General features: G+C 41.6%; 1 protein-coding gene across 6 annotated transcripts in view; it reads left to right on the forward strand.

The window, feature by feature from the left end:
• DMD (dystrophin) overlaps positions 1-21291 on the forward strand; it is a 2236200-nt gene that overhangs the window by 1995837 nt on the left and 219072 nt on the right. The gene's annotated exons all lie outside the window — the stretch shown is intronic.

Consider the following 21291-nt stretch of genomic DNA (forward strand, 5'->3'; position numbering starts at 1 on the left):
CTGCCACATGGGGTTAATATCTGTTAACATTTTGACGTATTTCCTTCTGGTCATGCATGCGTATGTATGAGAGTTTAACCATCATTTTTTAGAAATTTTTATTTTATATTGGAGTATAGTTGATTAACAGTGTGTTAGTTCAAAAAAACAATGTGTTAGTTTCAGGTGTATAGCAAAGTGATTCAGTTTTACATATACATGTGTCTATCTTTCAAGTTCTTTTCCCATTTAGGTTATTACAGAATACTGAGCAAAGTTCCCTGTGCTATATAGTAGGTCCTTGTTGGTTATCTATTTTAAATATAGCAGTGTGTATATATCAATCCCAACCTCCCAATCTATCCCTCTCCACCACCCATCCCCCCAGTAACCATAAATTAGTTCTCTAATTCTGTGAGTCTGTTTCTGCTTTGTAAATAAGTTCATTTGTATAACTTATTTTAGATTTCACATATAAGTGATATCATATGATATTTGTCTTTCTCTGTCTGACTTACTTCACTTAGTATGATAATCTCCAAGTCCATCCATGTTGCTGCAAATGGCATTATTTCATTCTTTTTAATGGCTGAGTAATATTCCATTGTGTATCTGTACCACAACTTCTTTATCCATTCATCTGTCAGTGAACATTTAGGTTGCTTCCATGTCTTGGCTATTGTAAACAGCGCTGCAGTGAACATTCGGGTGCATGTATCCTTTTGAACCATGGTTCTCTCTGGATACATGCACAGGAGTTGGATTGCTGGATCGTATGGTAACTCTGTTTTCAGTTTTTTAAGGAACCTCCATACTGTTCTTCATAGTGACTGTACCAATTGACATTCCCACCAAGAGTGTAGGAGGGTTTCCTTTTCTCCACAGCCTCTCCAGCATTTATTGTTCGTAGACTTTTTGATGATGGCCATTCTGACTGGTGTGAGATGATATGTCATTGTAGTTTTGATTTGCATTTCTCTAATAATTAGCAATGCTGAGCATCTTTTCATGTGCCTCTTGGCCATCTGTATATCTTATTTGGAGAAATGTCTACTTAGGTCTTCTGCCCATTTTTTGATTGGGGTGTTTGTTTTTTGATATTGAGCTGCATGAGCTGTTTGTAAATTTTGGAGATGAATCCCTTGTCGGTCACATCGTTTGCAAATATTTTCTCCCATTCTGTGGGTTATCTTTTCGTTTTCTTTATGGTTTCCTTTGCTGTGCAAAAGCTTTTGAGTTTAATTAGATCCCATTTGTTTATTTTTGTTTTTATTTCCCTTACTCTAGGAAATGGATTGAAAAAGATATTGCTGCGACTTATGTCAGAGGGTGTTCTGCCTATGTTTTCCTCTAAGAGTTTTATGGTATCCAGTCTTAGATTTAGGTCTTTAATACATTTTGAGTTTATTTTTGTGTATGGTGGAGTTTAAGCATCATTTTAAGGCAATTACTTTGTGCCTTGCAGTGTTACAAATATGACCCAACTTAATCCTTATAGCAACCTATAAGGTAGATACCATTATTATACCCATTTTTAAGATGAGGAAATTGAGGCACACAGTCACACAGCAAGTGGATGACAGAGCCAGGATTCAAACCCAAGAAGTGACTCCAGAGTCTGTTTTTAACCACCACGCTAGACCGTCCTTTACTTTATTGATATATTTTATAGAGAAGAAGCAATTCTATATGATCTCCCTTCATTCTTTTGCCTTCCTTTTATTGCCATTTTCTAGTCCTTTCCTTCCTTCTCCATTTTCCATAGGTTAATAAAAAGATCCATGCTCATGAACATTTTAAAGCTTTTCACTTGATGCTTTCATGTGTGTCTCTAGTGGGCCATGTCTTTTAGAACAAAAATTCCTAGAAAGCAGTGGTCCTGTCTTTTTGTTATACCCTGATAGTGTATTAAGTAAGAGGTTGTCTTATTTTTTTGACTGGGTCTAACCCTTTTATCAACATGCAGTCATTATTTAGACAGTGTCACACATGCTTAGGAGGTGTCATGAAAAAAGGGGCAAGTTAAAGCAGGATACGTAATTGATCGGGATCGTGGCTTTTGCGAATGACTGTAGAACAACTATAAATCCTGCACATTTTGTCTTGTATATTTTTCCCAATTTCTGGTCTGCTTAGATCGCCTTGGTGGCAGAGCCATTCTATTTGATTTAATTGAGATTAACTGTGATAACATACTTGTAAGTGACTCCTAAACCATAAATAAAAATATTACTATTATGAATATTAATATTCCTGAGACTGAGGAATTAATATTCCTCAGACACCATATATATTCATTCACTTTTTATTCTCTCTGCCTGCCCCACCCACATTCCTATGTCTTCCCCGTTAAAACCTATTCTCAGAAAAGGATACGTTATACTCATTTAACCCAGGTGACAGGTAAAGTTTAATGTGTACTTCTCCGGGGTTATTTGCATTTTAATAGGGTGAAAAGCCATAAGCCTGAGGAATGGCTGTCAAGTGGTAGAACGTCAGCCATAATCTCTGAGCTGTAAGGGGAGAACTTTGAGGGGCCAGGAGGAGCATCCCCACACCTTTCAAACCATATCGCACTGGTGCCCACGTCCAGAAAGATCAGGCCTGTAGGCACAGGCGCTGATTTACCTGCTTATATGGAGGCAGCCCCAGAAGTCGCCAATTTCTTAAGTATTCACGTGGAATATCAATATATGCTTAGAAGCTTTGCTTATGGATACCAAAAAATACCAATTTGGTTTAAGGGATATATGAGAAATAGGACAGTGAGACCAAAGACTAAATAAAGATTATTTCTTTGTGTTGTCCTTTTTTAAATTACAGAGGTAATATGTGGCACTCAAGGAAATGTTGGAAAGCAGAGAATACAAACAGGAAAAAAGAATTTTTTGTAATCCCACCACTTAGAGATAACCACTACAAAAAATGTGGTTTTACACACACAATGAACGTATACAGTATACATTCTGTATAAACAGAATGGTTTATACACATTCTGTCTTTCTCTCGGGGGGGGGCGGGTGTGAATTCAGATTCTCTCTCTTTTTTTTAACCAAACAGGGATGAAAACAATTTACAGTTTTATGACCGGCTTTTTTCTCCTCAGAACTATCATAAAAATATTTTCGTGTGTTTAAATATTCCTCTGCAGAGTAATGTTTTTAAATGGCAGGGTAGTATTCCCTTCTCTGGCTGTACCACATTTACCAAGACAATTCTAAATCACTCAATATTAAGGTTATTTCAAATTTTTCACTATTTTATCTAACATTATGTATCTATCATATCTAATATTCTTTGTACACCTTTATAAACCTTTATAAACGTCTCAGATTCTTTTCTACAAGATAAATGCCTAGAAAATGGAACTGCTGTGTTAAAGGATGTTTACATTTGTAAGGCTTTTGATACATATTGCCAAGCTGACCTCTAGAAAGTTGCACCAGAAATTGGGTGTTACATCAAAATTGTATTTGAGGCAGGGCCTCTCTGAAGTCACTTATTTGCTGTTATTTTTATGTTCTATAAAAGAAAAAGAGCTTCCCCCCCCAAAAAAAAAATATGTTTGAAAAAATACCACTAAGGTCATATTAAATGAGTTTGAATTGATAGATGTCTAGTAATTTGCTTCCAGGTTACCAGGAATAAAAATAGAGTGATTTCTGAGGCTTGGAAGTTACAAAGAAAAGAAAAAATAAGGATGAGCCGCAAACTGCACCCCGTCAAACACACTCACTGTCTCTTTCTCTCTCTCTTTCTCTCTCTCTCTCTCCCCCTCCCCCCCCACACACTCCCCTTTGAAAATTACATTACCCAGGTGTCTTTGTTTCCTTATCAATAGGGAGAGGTGGCCTTTTACTAAAGTATTCACTGTTTCTTCTTGGTGGCCCAATCTCTACTTGTTAAAGAAGCTGTTTCTTTTATCTTAGATCTGAGAGAAAAATGAGAAGAGAAAATATAGGTAAAATACGACCTTTATCTATTGATAGACACTACTTGCCTTTAATTGTAGCTTTAATATTCTACTACTTCTGATTGACTTCTGCAACGTAAACCAAGAAAAAGGAGAAATTCTAATAGTGTGATTTTAAAATATATTTATCCTTAAAATTTTATATATTTTAAAAATATATTCATATGTCAATGATCAAAAATGTACTACAGTATTCACTAGCTTAGTAGTCTGAAAATTGTCCGTCTTTTGTTATTTTCAAGAATTTAGGAACTTTTTTAAAAAAGAATTCAACACTTTTTTTTCTGGCTATTTTCTCAATTCTCTGGGCTTCTGTTCTAAATTTTACTTTTCTCACCAAGAAGGGTAACTATGTATTTGAGTAAAGGTAGAAATCTTTCTGTAACAGTAGAAAGAACTTATATTTGTCTTAATATTTCACAAGTTCTAGAATTCCCTAAAGGGCCATTTCCCAAGCCAAGTTTCTCAGAACATTAATGTACTGTATGATGTTAATAACTCTCCCTTGAAAAAATAGTTCTGGGGTCAATAAGATTGGAAAATCACTAGGTTATAAATGTAAGCAAATTTCTTTCCTGTTGGAATTCTTGTAGCTTTTAATATACATTGAAACTCTAAGAGGAGCACAGTGTCAGTGACTCTTACATCCTACTTATGTGACTACGGAAACCTTTTTCAGGCATACCAATTAATTTCTCACTAAACATGCTGTGGAACATACTATGGGAATCTTTGCCCTAAAGTGATATTTGCCAGATAGTTTAATAATGAGAACTTTCTGCTGAAGGTAGTAAAAACACGATCCAATTGAAAAGAAAATGAGTATTTATAAGGCAGAAAGGTCAACTCTTTATTTCCTGGGGTTTCCAGCTCTGAGGCCCACCCCAGGAGTCCCCCTGTGCTGTGGAATTTCCTAACTGGAGAGAAGCTTAGAGAGTATCTATATGAACTGTTTTCAAAGTACTCATTAGTGAATTCTGCAATCAGTGTAATGACTTGCAACCAGCAATTTTTTAATGGAATGAAATGGAACAGATTAGAAAATAGAAAATTGGAGTACATTACACAAGCAAGGTTAAGTATCATTTTGACACTTTGATTTCAGTTAGGTGTGTGTGTCTGTCTCTGTATACTACGTTACAATGTAAAATGTATTCCTTCTGTGGATTGCAATAAAAAAAATTTGAGGGGTACTGAAGAACTCTAGCCCTGCCCTTACTTCACAGATGATAAAATAGAGGCAGAGAGACCAAATGACATAATCGAGATCATACAGATGGTTATAATAAATCTGGGACTAGAACCCAGTTTCTGGACTTCCGTGCCACACCTCGCATTGCCTTACCCATTAAGAACTAGCAGGCAGGCCAGCGACTGTCTAGTCTATCCGATATTGCCACAGATTTTTCTCTCTTCTATTTCTCTTGGTCTGGCCACAGTAAGTTGATTCATAGAGGCTGAATTTTTCTCTCGATGCCCCTGGGCCAAATGTCATCCCACCAATGACATGGGATATTGGTTAAAAGTACAGGCTCCGAAACTAGATTAATTGGGGTCAAATATTGGCTCAGATACTTAATCTCTTTTTGTCTCATCTGTAAAATGGGGATAATAATAACATATTTCATCCAATTTGACATACCCCACCCATGTTTTAACAGAAATCAAAATATACCTTATGTCCAAAGGGGTTTTCAATTCAGTGAAATATGGTAATACTATGTCATAGTTTTATAGTGAAGATCAAACTTCCACTATGTTTATAGTTTATATTATATGTAAAACACTTAAAACAGTGCCTAGCACATAAGTGCCATACAAGTGTTTGCTATTAGTATCGTTACTCTCAACTTGGTAGTGTAACTTAGTATCCGCCTATTAGAGTCAAACTAGACATAAAAGTAGCATTCATTCTCTTGCATTTAATTCTCAGTGTGTTAGACGTAAAAGTAGCATTCATTCCCTTGCATTTAATTCTCAGTGTAAGTAGTTCCTATCCTTTCCGAAGATGTTTTTCATGGTTCTAATCTGAAAGTGCAGTGTTTGGCATATTATAAGAGCTCAACAGTTACTTGTGTAACTAATGAATAGGTGAATAATCAATGAGTAGGGGCTTCCGTGGTGGTGCAGTGGTTAAGAATCCACCTGCCAATGCAGGGGACATGGGTTTGAGCCCTGGTCGAGGAAGATCCCACATGCCGCGGAGCAACTAAGCCTGTGTGCCACAACTACTGAGCCTGCGCTCTAGAGCCCACGAGGCACAACTACTGAAGCCTGCATGCCACAACTACTGAAGCCCATGTGCCTAGAGCCCGTGCTCCGCAACAAGAGAAGCCACTGCAATGAGAAGCCCGCACACCACAATGAAGAGTAGCCCCCGCTTGCCACAACTAGAGAAAGCCCGCGCACAGCAACGAAGACCCAACACAGCCAATCAATCAATCAATCAAATCTATTTAAAAAAGTAATCTGGGCTTCCCTGGTGGCGCAGTGGTTGAGAGTACGCCTGCCAATGCAGGGGACACGGGTTCGTGCCCCGGTCCTGGAAGGTCCCACATGCCGCGGAGCGGCTGGGCCCGTGAGCCATGGCCGCTGAGGGTGCGCGTCTAGAGCCTGTGCTCCGCAGCGGGAGAGGCCACAGCAGTGAGAGGTCCGCGTACCACCAAAAAAAAAAAAAAAAGCAATCAATGAGTAGATCCTAATCTCTATAAGGACAGGATGATTTTAGTCTTGTTGACAGTTATATCCTCCAGTACCTAACCCAGTATCTGTACTTGGTAAATGTTCAGTAAAAGCGTTCACAGAATGAATTATGTCTTATACCCAAAAGAAGAGGTAAATTTCCTCCTCCCATTGTTAAAACACAGTAGCATGAAATTTAGCATAGTGACTACCACATAGTAGACACTCAATAAATAATTTGACCTCTTACGTTGCCTCTCAGCAATGACTGATAGCATCCATAACTTTACATAGTCCTTTTTCTAAATGTCTACTGTGCCATGTAATATATTAAGGGAAAAAGCTGTCTTCAACATTACAGTCTGATCACAACTCTATTAGAAAATACAATATAAACAACAGAAAGGTACACGTAAAGAAAAGACTGAAAATCAATTAAATCAAAATGGAAACAGCTGTTATGTTTTACTTTCTTCTTACTTTTGAAGAGTTTTTACTAATAAGCATGTATTTCTTTTATGATGGAAAAAAAACAGTAGAGGCAAAACTTTTTGTTCTCTAGCTCTTAACCCAGTGACCTCTTGCAGTATTAAACTCTATTGAAGGCTGTGGAACTCCGGAAGACGAATTTCCTTTTTACTATTTATTCTGAATTTAAAAGCTGTGGGTTTCACTGAGTGATCTTCTATTTCTCAGATTATGAGACACTGTAAAAAGAAAGAACTGATCACTTATTTCTTGCAGGCTTTATAATCTTAACTGCCTTAATCAAATCCCTGGTTGACTCTTTTCCTCTTGTTAAAGTAACCCAAGTGCTTACGGTTTCTCCTTGCTACATAAGGCTGAAAAGTTTGTTTCCATCTTGAGAGTTGCCAAACCTTCACCGCCACGTCCCTCCACTCACACACTTAAAAAAAGGTAGGGGGAAAAACTTTACGCACACTTAATAATTGCTGACATTTCACTTAACAGTGCTGGGATCTGTGCTACCATTGTCCTCAGGGGATGGATGAATTTGAAATTCGAGTAGGCCCATAATTTAAAGCTCAGATCAGCTTAGAGAAGCCATCATGATAAAAGTCAGGAAGAAGCTTGCAGGTACAATGTGAGATGATTTTCAGCCTAAAGCCATCAGGTAAAATCTCAGGGCTAAACAACTTGAGCCAATTTCTTCAGCAGTCACGTGCTGTCCTGAGTGTTGGGAATTTGGAACAAATGCCGTCTAACCTATCTGTGACGCTGGTAACGCCTCCGTAAATTCAAAGTTAGCCTTTCAGATACCTGCAAAAAGAAGTCACGGTGATAATCATTACACTCTCTTCTCAAAACCTATTTCTACGGCCCTTTCGCCTTGAGCTCAAATTTATATTCTCCAGTTTAGAGCTTAGAATTATTTGCTGTAGAGTATCCTTAGTAACAAACTTTTGCATCATTGGCCCTACATACCCATTTATTTGAACACAGAAGGCAGCTTAGGAAAGTTCTCAGTCTCTGCTGTGGGAATTTGTGCGCTTGAACTGGCTTCTGCCAGCTCAAGAGAGCCGAGTGTTATATATACAGGAATTGAGAGCTGGTTGTTAAACTGACCTTCGGTAGCTTGAAATCGGCCATAGTGGGAATATTTCCGCCCACCTCCCAAACTGGCAAATACTGCAAATCAAGACTTGGCTTTTTCATTTTGGCACAGCTGGTTTACCAGCACACCAGCAAATTTATTTATGTTATTCAGAGCACCCAAGCCCCTGGAGGCAAAGCTCAGGACCCAGAGATCAGTCTGCCGGAGGTAGGATGCGCATTTGTCCTGGTTTGTCCGGGATGTTCTTGCTTTTAGCACTTAAACTCCCATGTCCCAGGAAACCCCCTCCGTCCCGGGCTCACGAGGATGGTTGACCACCCTCGCCTTCGGTAACCTTCCACAGAAGGAGAGCCCTACACAAGGTTTCTTGTACAAGTAAGCTGTTGAGAGAGCATCTCTCAGGTGAAGGGGAGGGAGGGTAGCAGGATGAGGTAGGGGGAACAGTGGTCAGGGAGTCAGGCTAAGCAAGGAGGCGGAGGCTCCCTTCAGCCTGATCCCACCAGGAACTCTGGAGCACGAATTGCCCCCCGCAGTTGGCCCCATTTTGAGGCAAGGGAGCTGGGCTTTCTGCTCCCCCGTGTCAGTCAGCCATTGGCCGTGGATTTCTGGGGCGTAGTGGACAGCGAGGCGGTTTCCATTTCCCTGAGGGAGGTACCCTGGAGCTGGGGGCAGTGGGCCCACAGCAGCCAGTGCTCACAGCAGCTGGGGGTGGGTATGCCAGCTGGGGCGAAGGGATCTGAGCAGGACACCGAGAGCATGGACCTCTCCTATAGGCTTCATGAAGCTACTGTGATACCCTGTGCATCATCTGGCCCTCGAGCTAAGTGGTGAAGTTTAGCTTGGTCACCAACCACCTCTCCTTCATCGCATACCTGCATGGAAATTAGCCTCGTGGCATGGCAGAGATGAGGCAGGCACCTCTTTCTTTCCCATTTCATCTTCCTCATCATGACAGATTCCTCTGGGCCTCATGAGGACCTAGGGCAGGGAGACCAGCATCACAGCAGTGAATCAGTTTCCTGACACATGGGCACTGTTTTACGGGAATGCTGGCTCTGAAAGGTATATTTTTACACTCCCCAGAAAATGAAGGCATTTGTGCGTTTGGCCTAGGGTAGCATTTTGTCATCTGTCCCAAAATACAAAGCTTTGCACAACAGAAATGGTGGAATCACATCCCTGTGGGCAAAAATCATTACTCTTGTTTCTTCTCTTTGGATGTTTTCCATTTTCAGAACACAGCCAGTTTGGGATTAGAAAATACATTTTGGTGAGAACTTTGAGGTGAGGACAAAAGGCATTTTGGTTTTTTTTGTAGACTTACATAAACTATTCCTGGTTTAAAAAACCACCCTTTTGAATTTTTAAATGTACTTTCAGATATCAGCAGTAACAATCATCTTGATTTCAGTCTACTGCAGATGTGCTTTGGAATGCGCTGTGTCTCCTTAAGGCTGGAAGGAACAAGGATGGGCTTAGGTGATGAGGGGCATTTTAAGGATACATGGAAACATAAGGAAGGATGGGGAACAACGTTCGCCATGCAGCATGTGTTTGCTTCTCTCTGTATTTGCCTCTGCTGCTGTAGACTTCAGGCTCTCAGTACGGAGCTGCTCTCTTCCCTCCACCTTCTCCTTACTCATAGTTTCCACTGTCTTGTCACTTGTTTTCTTCTTTAGCTCCCTGACTTTTGTCGAACTTCCCCACCTCTCTACCATCTAAATTTCTCTCTGGGTGTTACAATCAGGCTCTCTAAGAAAGAGCATCTGATTGGTTCACTTATTTACTATCTATCTAGGGTGAAGAGCATCTCATAAGCCAGGCCAGGCTGTAACCAGGCTTTTTTGACCTGGGCACTGGTGGCATCTTAAGCCAGGCAATTCTTGATCGTGGGGGCTGTCCTGTGCATTATAGGATGTCCAGCACCATCCCGGGCCTCACCCCACTGCATGCCAGCAGTACCACTCTCCCTCATTTGTGATAACCAAAAATGTCTCCAGATATTGTCAGATGTCTCCTCGAGGGCAGAATTGCCCCTGGTTGAGGACCACTCCTGTATACCAAACCCCTGGACAGTTTGGGGACACTGCAGTAGGGTCACATGGAACACTAAGTAGAATGCCCTCTGTCTGGAATCATTTGAGACTACTTTTCTGCACTTCTAGGTCCCCTTGAATGTAGAGACAACCTTCAGTTGTCTGTCCCTTCGGGAATGGCCTCAGCTACCTTGCCTAAGATCACACCCCTTCCACGGGCAGCTCCCTGAGGGGTTGAGTGAGACTGTCACTGGGCCCCCATCCTTGTTTGACTTCTCCCTGTTGCCATTCCTGCTTCCTCCTTCTCCCTTCCATAGGTGTCGATCGCAAAGGCACAACGTACTAAATACCCTGCTCTCTGAACTTTGTCTTAGCGTCTGCTTCCTGGAGAACCCAATCTGTGACAGAGCAATGTAACTGACAGACATTTAGAAGCATCTGAGAAAAGAAGCATTATAATAGACTCATTCTAGTCACTGGGTAACTTGATTTACTCTTGCTTTCATAACGATGTTGATGATTTTGTCCAGTGTATGTAGTGATGATCATTGTTTAAGGTGTCTGACCTCATGAGCTCCGTTAATGGGTAAGGACTTTCGGGACAGCATAAAATTACATCAGCCCCTTGCCCCACACCTAAAGCTCAGCAGGATACATACCAATGACAGGCAAGGGTTAAAATGAAGGAGACTCAGTAAAATAGATCATAAAAGGAAACGGGTTGGACTGTGAGCGCCACAAGGGTAAAGGACATGCAATGCTCTTTTTTTTTTTAATTTCATGCATCTAACACCTTGCAGATAGATGCAGGATGTGCCTTGATTGAATGAATGAATGCGCACTCTAAGGATCATTCCCACTCTAATATGATAGGAAAGAACTTTAGTCTAATGTCCTAAAAAAGTTAGGAGCTTCACTTTATTTTCAGCCAGCTAAGAATTGATTCCTTTTGTCACTCAACAAATGTCTATTCAATGACCAATATAGGTCAAACTCTTTTTAGGTACTGGGGAAACAGTAGTAAATAGAAGAAAATCTCTCTCTCATGGAGCTTGAATTTTAATCGGAGAAGGCAATCAGGTCATGATCAGTTTGATAAAGAAGAATAAAGAAGCCTAGGGCCTTCCCTGGTGGCGCAGTGATTGAGAGTCCGCCTGCCGATGCAGGAGACAGGGGTTCGTGCCCCGGTCCAGGAAGATCCCACATGCCGCGGAGCGGCTGGGCCCGTGAGCCATGGCCGCTGAGCCTGCGCGTCCGGAGCCTGTGCTCCACCACGGGAGAGGCCACAACAGTGAGAGGCCCGCGTACCGCAAAAAAAAAAAAAAAAAAACAAAAAAGAATAAAGAAGTCTAAAGGGGCTAGAGGTGATAGGGGAAAAGAACTCTTTAAATGGGGTGGTCAGGGCGGTGACGTTTCATAGAGAAATGAGGAAGCACACCAGGCAGATACGGGGGGGCAAAGCGTTCCAGGTAGAGGAAACAGTAAATGCAAAGGCTCTGAGATGGGAGCATCCTTAGGGGGGTTGAGGAAAAATAAAGAGGCTAGTATGACTGAAGCCGAGGCGGCAAGATGCTGAATAATAGGAGGTCATTGAGCACCCAGTAGCCAGACCAGGTAGAGTCTTGTCGACTACAGTTAAAAGCAGGCGGAATCTATTCGTAGCATGAAGGGAAGACTTGGGAGGTTTCTAAGCTAAGAAGTGACATGATCTGACTTACTGTGCCTGTAGCATCCATTCATTCATTCACGTATTTCTTAACAAACACTAGGCACTTGGAATAGGAAGATGAGAAAGACAGAATCCTGGCTTTGGGATGCTCAAATTCTAAATCATTTGAGTTAGACCTGTAAAAAGAGATAGACCTATTAAAACAACCATGACCCTCTATAGTTGTGGTAAATAGTGGGTGTTACAGGAGTGGAGTGGAAGGAGGAATTCTACAGTGAGGAACATGAGATGTTCTGTATAGACTAGTATTAATGCACATTGTCCCTGCAGCTACATGCAAATCAAAGGTGCAGACTGGGGCTTCCCTGGTGGCGCAGTGGTGGAGAGTCCGCCTGCTGATGCAGGGGACACGGGTTCGTGACCCGGTCCGGGAAGATCCCACATGCTGCGGAGTGGCTGGGCCCGTGAGCCACAGCCGCTGACCCTGCGCGTCCGGAGCCTGTGCTCCGCAACGGGAGAGGCCACAACAGTGAGAGGCCCGCGTACCGCAAAAAAAAAAAAAAAAAAGGTGCAGACTGTTTCATCTGATAGGAATCTGGCAGAGAATGTTTCTGATTACTTGGCCCTTGATTTCACTTAGCAAGAGTCACAGGATGTATTCAGTGATGAAAATCAGGTTCTCCCTTCTCCTTATCCATTCTGATATGATGACTATCCCCCTTTCCAATTTCACCTGTAGCCTCCTTATAGCCCTTTTGTCCAGAAAAGGGATTTCTTATGTATGTATAATGAATATAAATATAGATTTTAGAGAGTGCTAATGTTTTAATGAGCTAGAAATAGGCAGACGAGAGAATAATTGAAGGATTAGTCAACATGGGGGCAATTTGACTTGAAAGAGAAAATCTGAGCAGGAAATGTCTGGGAGAAAATGTAGAAGAGGAATGGAATGGAATGGAATGAGCTCATTTATGATGTGAGTTAAGGACAGTGGGATTTAGTCTCAAAAGGTAAAAGGTGAGAGTTCGTGTTGTAGAACTTGACCTAGGCCAGCTATCAAGAGAAAGACTAACTCAAAAAACTTGGCCCAGGCAGTCTGGAGCAGATGCATTCCTTAGAGCTGTCAGGAGAAGAGGGAAAGTTTTGAAACCAAATCCTTGGTTATTCCTGGAGCCCAACACAGAAGCTCACTAGAACCCTTGCTATCTTAGGGCAAAATAAAGGGCAACACGGCTTATGTCTTAGAACAGGTCAGATAATCATCCTAACATGAACCACCTGCACCAAGTTAAATAGAACAAAAAAGAAGATAGTAAGTTTGGTAATGTGAAATTTAATTTAAAACTCAGAACTGAAAATAGAACTGAAAATGGAATGTTTTATTTCTTTCTATAAATGCTTACCTACTCATTTTGAGTTCCTAAGCAATACTAATATAGAATGATAAAACACAGCTGACTTTTGTAGTTGACACCAACATCAGAATGCCCAAAGGAAGGTTTGTCTTCTTTCAAGTTTTATTACTCTATGAGAACTGCCTAAAATTTTTTTGAAGAGTCAGAAAACGGCCGGGAAAGGAAGAAGAGGGATTATTTAGCGGAGTCGCTTCCTAGGCCCATGACTTGGTGGTTAACAGTCTGTTTAACTCTAGGACCATAGAGTCTCTCTCGTTTGCCTGGTTACCCTGGGATTCCTCACACTGGCAGTGAGTTAGTTAATAGAATACGTATCCTGATAACTCACTACATTAATTATGATAATAATAATAGGGGTGGGAATAGGAATACAAACAATATTGAGCTCTTAACACTGAGGAAAGCATCTCACATGGGTTAACCTGTTTAATCCTCACAACAACCCTGTAAACTAAGGAATATTATTGTCTCCACTTCACGGAAGAGAAAATTGAGACGGGAGAAGCTTAATAACACATTCAAGTTCACGCTTGTAACCATTACGGATTATCAGCTTCAGAGAAGGGGTTCCAGGGACTAGTGGGTGGCAACCCACAAGTCTCAACTGCATATACTAAAGGGGATAATCCCCATTAACTAACTAAAGGGGATAATCCCCATTAACTCTTTGGACGATAGTAGAGGAAGTGGCTAGTAACAATTGGAGGAGGCTTGGCTTGCGAATATTTTTCTATTCTACTCTTTTTTTTTTTGTGGTACGCCGGCCTCTCACTGCCGTGGCCTCTCCCGTTGCAGAGCACAGGCTCCGGACGCGCAGGCTCAGCGGCCATGGCTCACGGGCCCAGCCGCCCCGCGGCATGTGGGATCTTCCCGGACCGGGGCACGAACCTGCGTCCCCTGCATTAGCAGGCAGACTCTCAACCACTGCGCCACCAGGGAAGCCCCCTATTTTTCTAATCTTTAATCTCTCTGATGTTCTTGCTTCTCTCCCGCACCCTCTCCCCCTCCCTCCTCCTCCCCTTCTTCCTCCCTTGCTCTCTCGCCCTCTCACCCTTGCCCTCCTCTATGAGAATGGAAAGTTTCTATTGTCATACTTCCGGGTCTACAGGTCAACTATAGTTCAGGTGATCTAGATAGTTTGACTGGGGAGCTCTGCTTCAGGCTGCAGGTGGACTAGGTTTGATCTACAGGTTGGCTGCTGGATCAGTTCAGATTGTCTCTAAATGTGGTGGGTTTTGAGGCCCAGGCTGAAGGATCAGAGGCCACCTGGGGCATGCGCTCATGGCAGCTCACCAGAGCATAAGAGCACAAGCTTCTGTTCATATCATGTCCGCTGAAGCCCCATTGGCCAAAGCAAATCATATGGTCAAGCCCAAGGACAAGGGGCTGGGAAGCACAGTGTGCCAGCCCTGTGGCTCTGACTAAGGTATAGATATTTAATTCTTTTACAATGGAGTAAAGAATTGAGGCCAAAATGTACTCTCTCCCACCCTCTTCTTGCTTTTATTGCTATCATATTCTTAGCTCTTTCTCACTCTTATCTTGCCTCCTAAATGGATATACATCCCATCTATAGTCATTTGGTTTTTAATATCTGAGTGGCTCCCTACTGGCTCAGGTTTCAAATTTTACTTTCCTCGAAATTTCCCTGGTGCCTAATACAATACCATTCACACAGAGAGCATTCAGCAAATGGTGTTGTCTGCCTGCTGTCTTTTAAAAGCACATCTGGAGAGATACTAAGCGCACCTGGCAATATCGCGCTGATTTGTTAGTAACCTAGCTAACCCAGATGGCCTAAAGACTGTAGCCACCTTTACCCAGAGGAAAGTTCTGCCGTAATACAGTCAGCCACTTCTGTTAGAAATTATTCAGAAATTCCATGAGTCAGTCATGGCTCGATTTATATAGACACCTATCCTCCTCTGTTGGGCCTTATGAGGCTTGATTTTTTTTCTTACTGTCTTTTTTTTTTTTTTTTTTGCGGTACGCAGGCCTCTCACTGTTGCAGTCACTCCCGTTGCGGAGCACAGGCTTCGGACGTGCAAGCTCTGCGGCCACGGCTCACGGGCCCAGCCGCTCTGCGGCATGTGGGATCTTCCCGGACTGGGGCACGAACCCGTGTCCCGTGCATCCGCAGGTGGACTCTCAACCACTGCGCCACCAGGGAAGCCCCTCTTACTGTCTTAATAATCACAGTGAGGTTCCTGGAGTTTTGTATGAGTCAGTTTGAAGGAGCTTTGCTCTCGAGTAATGTCACCAAATATTGGTTATTAGACTTTGTGGGACTGTGCAGCCAACAGCGCTGGATATTAGACATAGTGATTATCTCCACAACTCAGTCACCTTGCCAAGTAGTTTAGTGTGAACTCTTGACTTCCCAGATCAAATGGCAGCCTGATATTCTAAATGACAGATCCCATGGTGTGATATTCTGTCCACTGTACGCGATGGTCTCAGAGCTGTGTTATCTGTCTGACAGCTCATATAATATTTACAGGTTGTTATTCGTGAGGAATTTTACTTAGCCGTAAAGATTTTCACAGCTATGGCAGACATTAGAGGTCTCATTCATCACTCCTGTGACCTTCCCCTCTGGAATGTAGCCCATCTGTCTTGGCTGTTGAAATCTTTATGGAAAATCTGCCCATCTTTGAAAGTTTAGTAAGTGATCTTAAAGTTTTCATTGAATCTTTACTTTTGATATACGATATAGACATATAAAATACTATTCTTATTTTAATGTTTTGGAAAGTGTTAAATTTAACTTGGCCTTTCATTTAAATGACAGAAAACTTACTCTTGCTACAGGAACTATATGGATCACATCAAAAGAGAATAGAAATCGTACAGAAAGCAATTGCAGTGAGGAAAAATGACATATATACATATACATGTGGCATTGATAACTACATGAAAACTGAAACACTGTATTATAATCTTGATTATGACCTTAGGACGTAAAAAAAGGTAGAAATAAGTTTCATGTAATTTATTATTATAAAGAAGACCCTAAACAAATTGCATAAAGAAATGAATCAAATGGACTGCTTTACAGGACAGGAGAGAGGCATGACTAACCCTCAGAAGCTCCCCCTCTGCACTTACGTTATCCTCACTTCATACACAGCTTCTCAAATGCTTGGTTAGAACCTAATCCTGCCACTTCCCCTCTGGCTACCTGCTCCATCAGCTTGTATGATCTGGTTTGGCCTTCACCACTCTTTTTTATTTTAATTTTTTAAACATCTTTATTGAAGTATAATTGCTTTACAATGTTGTATTAGTTTCTGCTGTATAACAAAGTGAATCAGCTATATGTATACATATATCCCCATATCTCCTCCCTCTTGCATCTCCCTCCCACCCTCCCTATCCCACCCCTCTAGGTGGTCACAAAGCACCGAGCTGTTCTCCCTGTGTCATGCGGCTGCTTCCCACTAGCTATTTTACATTTGGTAGTGTATATATGTCCATGCCACTCTCTCACTTTGTCCCAGCTTACCCTTCCCCCTCTCCATGTCCTCAAGTCCATTCTCTACGTCTGCGTCTTTATTCCTGTCTAGCCCCTAGGTTCGTCAGAAACTTTTTTTTTTTTACATCCCATATATATGTGTTAGCATTTGGGATTTGTTTTTCTCTTTCTGACTTACTTCACTCTGTAGGACAGACTCTAGGTCCATCCACCTCACTACAAATGACTCATTTAGTTTCTCTTTATGGCTGAGTAATATTCCATTGTATATATGTGCCACAACTTCTTTATCCATTCATCTGTCGATGGACACTTAGGTTGCTTCCATGTCCTGGCTATTGTAAATAGAGCTGCAATGAACATTGTGGTACGTGACTCTTTTTGAATTATGGTTTTCTCAGGGTATATGCCCAGTAGTGGGATTGTTGGGTCATATGGTAGTTCTATTTTTAGTTTTTTTAAGGAACCTCCCTATTGTTCTCCATAGTGGCTGTATCAGTTTACATTCCCACCAACAGTTCTTTGCAGCTTTTCTATTGCCACCATTTTGGTGCATTCCCCAGAGTACAGTTCTCTTAACAGCCTTCTTTCCTTAAAGAGTCCAGCCATTTTTATAGCTTCAGCCACCATATTTACAGTCTTACAGTACTTACAGTACTCACAGTCTTGTTCTTTCACTGAGTTTCAGTGAAAAGCCCACCTTACAAATATTTTAACCTAAACACATAATTTATCTGAAATTCACCTCCCAGTTTATTTTTCCTGTCTGTGAAACTCCCAATTGCCTACTAAGTCTTAGAAGTATAGAATCATCTATGATTTCTCTTTCACTGGGCACCAAAGGCCCTTATGAACTACCTGTCATACTCCACTCTCCTACCTCTAAGCCACTGTGTATAGCACCACAAGAACCATCTTCTTATCTTTTCATCATCAGAAAGCTCTGATTATGAAATATTCTATGACCCTCTATTTCCCATTGTATCATATATGAACTAATCTGTTCATCATTCACGCTGGTGAATAGTGCACAAATGGTCTACCTAAGAATGAAGATTCTGTTGGGCAGATGGCATTGGTCTAAGCAGACAGAGATGAAGAAAGAAGTACCAGAAGCCTAGGCAGTTAGACAATGTTCAAAGGCATTTCTCTCTGCCACACTTTATACTGTATGAGGCACATTAATAGTCATTAAGAGTGGATCCAAAGGTTAAAGACCAGTGCTGCCCAGTTGAGGCAGAGAGCTTGATTCCAGGATTACTATCATTCAGACAACATCCCATAACTATGTGATTACAAACATGATTTTTATGGTGATGAACATTTTGCAAAGCAATTTTGTATCCATTTTCTCATTTTATCCTGATAACATTTCGGTAGGGGAGATATCATTATTCCCATTTTGCATATAAGAAAAATAAGGCTCAGGGAGAAAACAAAACTTGCTTCAGATGGTGCAATGACGGTGGAGTCAGGACTCAAATACAGTCCTTCTGAATATGTGTTCTGGACACCCTTAGTGATCTAGATACCCCTCAGGACTCTAGGTTGGGATTTGAGATAGAAAGCCACTGTGCTGAATGCCTTTCTGAGCTCAAAACGTTTATAAGCTATCATGGAAGGAGGGGATGTGAAAGGCACATTCTCAGATAGTCCACTGTATCATGCAGTATATCTAACGTGCCTTGAGAATTATACCAACTGAGTGCCATTGACCTGTGGACTGTAGAGTTTTCTCTTTCCACCTTGATCAATAAAGAAAGACTCCTGTTGGCAAGAATGTCATTTGTATAAAATGCCTTTAAAATATTCCTCTCCTTGAATCAAGTAAATATACTTCTAGGAATTTTGCTTAAGAAAATTAACAAAAATGTGTGCAAAGGTTTCTCTACAAAGATGTTCATTGCAGCCTTACTCATACCAGTGAAAAACTGGAAACAACCTAAATATTCCCAAAGAGGGAACTTCTTCAATAAATCATGGTACTTCCATTAATGGAATACTATTCAGCCATTTAAAATGTAAGCCAGGAATGATGTGAGCAACCACAGATGGTTTGAGTGGGTGAGAGTGGTTCAGTTAGAAGCAGCTTTGCCTGAATGTAACAGAAAACTCAAATAACAATGGCTTACACAAAGTAGGGGTTTATAAGTTTCTCACATAGAAATCCAGAGAGAAACCGGAATGATAACTGCATATTCGTCAGGAAGGCAGATTTCTCATCTTTTCCTCAGTCATTCTTAGTGCATAGGTCCTGAAGCATAAGTTGTCAGAGTCCTGCCCATATCCCCTCTTGCATTCACCATGCCCAGGCTCACCAAGCCTAGGCTTGCAGCTACACATACCCGTGACTCTGCCTTTAAGGCCTTCTTCTCTGGCCGTCAAAACCTGCTCATCAGCACGAGGGGAAGGCCAGAAGTGCCGGGGAGTTAAAGACTCCACATACTCCAGGAATAGCCCTCAAGCAATAGTAGATAAGTTCCCCGTTCCCCTGGGGGGTGCGAGGGGTAACTCTTCAGTGCGTTGTACACTGAAGCCCCAGCTGCACTGGGCCCCAGGTGTCCGAAGCAGTAATGCAGACTTTATCAGCTTTCCTCCCTTCTGTGTCTCACTTCCGGTTCTTCTACCAGCGCTTCCCTAAATCATGGCTCAAACTCATTGCACTCATATCCTTGTCTCTGTCTACTTCTGGGGAACTGCAACCAAGATGGCTTCTGTTCTCCTGGTTACTATAGCTCTGGACATGATGACATCTAAGGCAGGAAGAAAGAGGATGGGAAAAGGGCGAAGCTGCCTTTCAATTTAGTCAGCCACCTTTAAAGAACTTTCCCAGAAGCCTCACGTGAATATCCTCAACTGACATTCATAAGCCTTGGGAACCTTGCTGTACCCAGCAGTTAGAAATTCTGTTACCAGGGAAAAGGAGACCTGGTGGCAATCCTGGATACACTCGTTACTAGCTGTGTGAGCGTTTACTAGCTGGGCTACTTTACTGATCATTTATGAGCATCAGTTTCTTTATGTGCAGCAATAGAATAGCGTGACCACGGAGGGTGTTTGGAAGGATTACATTAAGAAACACACAGTGCATGGTACAGAGTAGACAGGCGACAGGTTTGTTTTCTCCATTTCCTGAATCATCTGACTTAAGTTTGAGTAATAAACCAAAACTAGGATCTAATACTTACCGACTTGTGACGTTAGATGTATCATTCCATGTGATCTTAACTCATCATCTGCAAAATAAAATAATAATAATACCCACCTCACAGGTCATTCAGTATCAAATAAGCTAGTTGAGGTCATGTTACAGGCACAGAAGGGGTTTTCCTTTCTCCCCCACCCCCTCCATCACTTCCTCTAGATCAAGAATTCTCAATGGGAGTGATATTGCCCCCAAGGGGTCAAAAATTGGTATTGGGGGGGATGTAAAAATCTTACTCTTTATATGTAGAGCACAGATACATACAATACAGAAACAGATGTCTGTACAGTATATCTGTGGCATAAGGTGATCGGGAACAAAAATGTCTAAAAAGATACCTGGAGTAGGGGGCACATTGTGGCAAAAGGTCGAGAAACGTTGCTCTAGAGTCGATCTTGGTAGACTGTGTCCATAAAACCATTCCTGGAATTTGCATACTTCTGAGGAGCCAAGTGCCAGTGGCTAGTTGATCCTCCCTAGTGCCTTTTTCATAACCCTGTAGGTGAGGTTTCTCTGTTGTCCCCAGTGAATGCTGTATTTTATTTATGTTTATAAACTGCCCCCGCTTTCTTTTGACCCAAGTATGTTATTAAACTCCAAATCCACCAAATATAAGAAAAGTAGACAGCAGAAGCAAGAAGAACTACAATCCTGCAGCCTGTGGAACAAAAACCACATTCACAGAAAGATAGACAAGATGAAAAGGCAGAGGGCTATGTACCAGATGAAGGAACAAGAGAAAGCCCCAGAAAAACAACTAAATGAAGTGGAGGTAGGCAACCTTCCAGAAAAAGAATTCAAAATGATGGTAGTGAAGATGATCCAGGACCTCAGAAAAAGAATGGAGGCAAAGATCGAGAAGATGCAAGAAATGTTTAACAAAGACATAGAAGAAGTAAAGAACAAACAAACAGAGACGAACATTACAATAACTGAAAAGAAAACTACAGTAGAAGGAATCAGTAGCAGAACAACTGAGGCAGAAGAACAGATAAGTGACCTGGAAGACAGAATGGTGGAATTCACTGCTGCAGAACAGACTAAAGAAAAAAGAATGAAAAGAAATGAAGACAGCCTAAGAGACCTCTGGGACAACATTAAACGCAATGACATTTGCATTATAGGGGTCCCAGAAGGAGAAAGAGAGAGAGAAAGGACCCGAGAAAATATTTGAAGAAATCCTCAACAAAATACTGGCAAACAGAATCCGACAAGACATTAAAAGGATCATACACCATGATCAAGTGGGGTTTATCCCAGGGATGCAAGGATTCTTCAATA

Source organism: Grampus griseus (genome assembly GCF_964374135.1).
Source record: "Grampus griseus genome assembly, chromosome: X".
In the NCBI taxonomy this organism is placed as follows: Eukaryota; Metazoa; Chordata; class Mammalia; order Artiodactyla; family Delphinidae; genus Grampus; species Grampus griseus.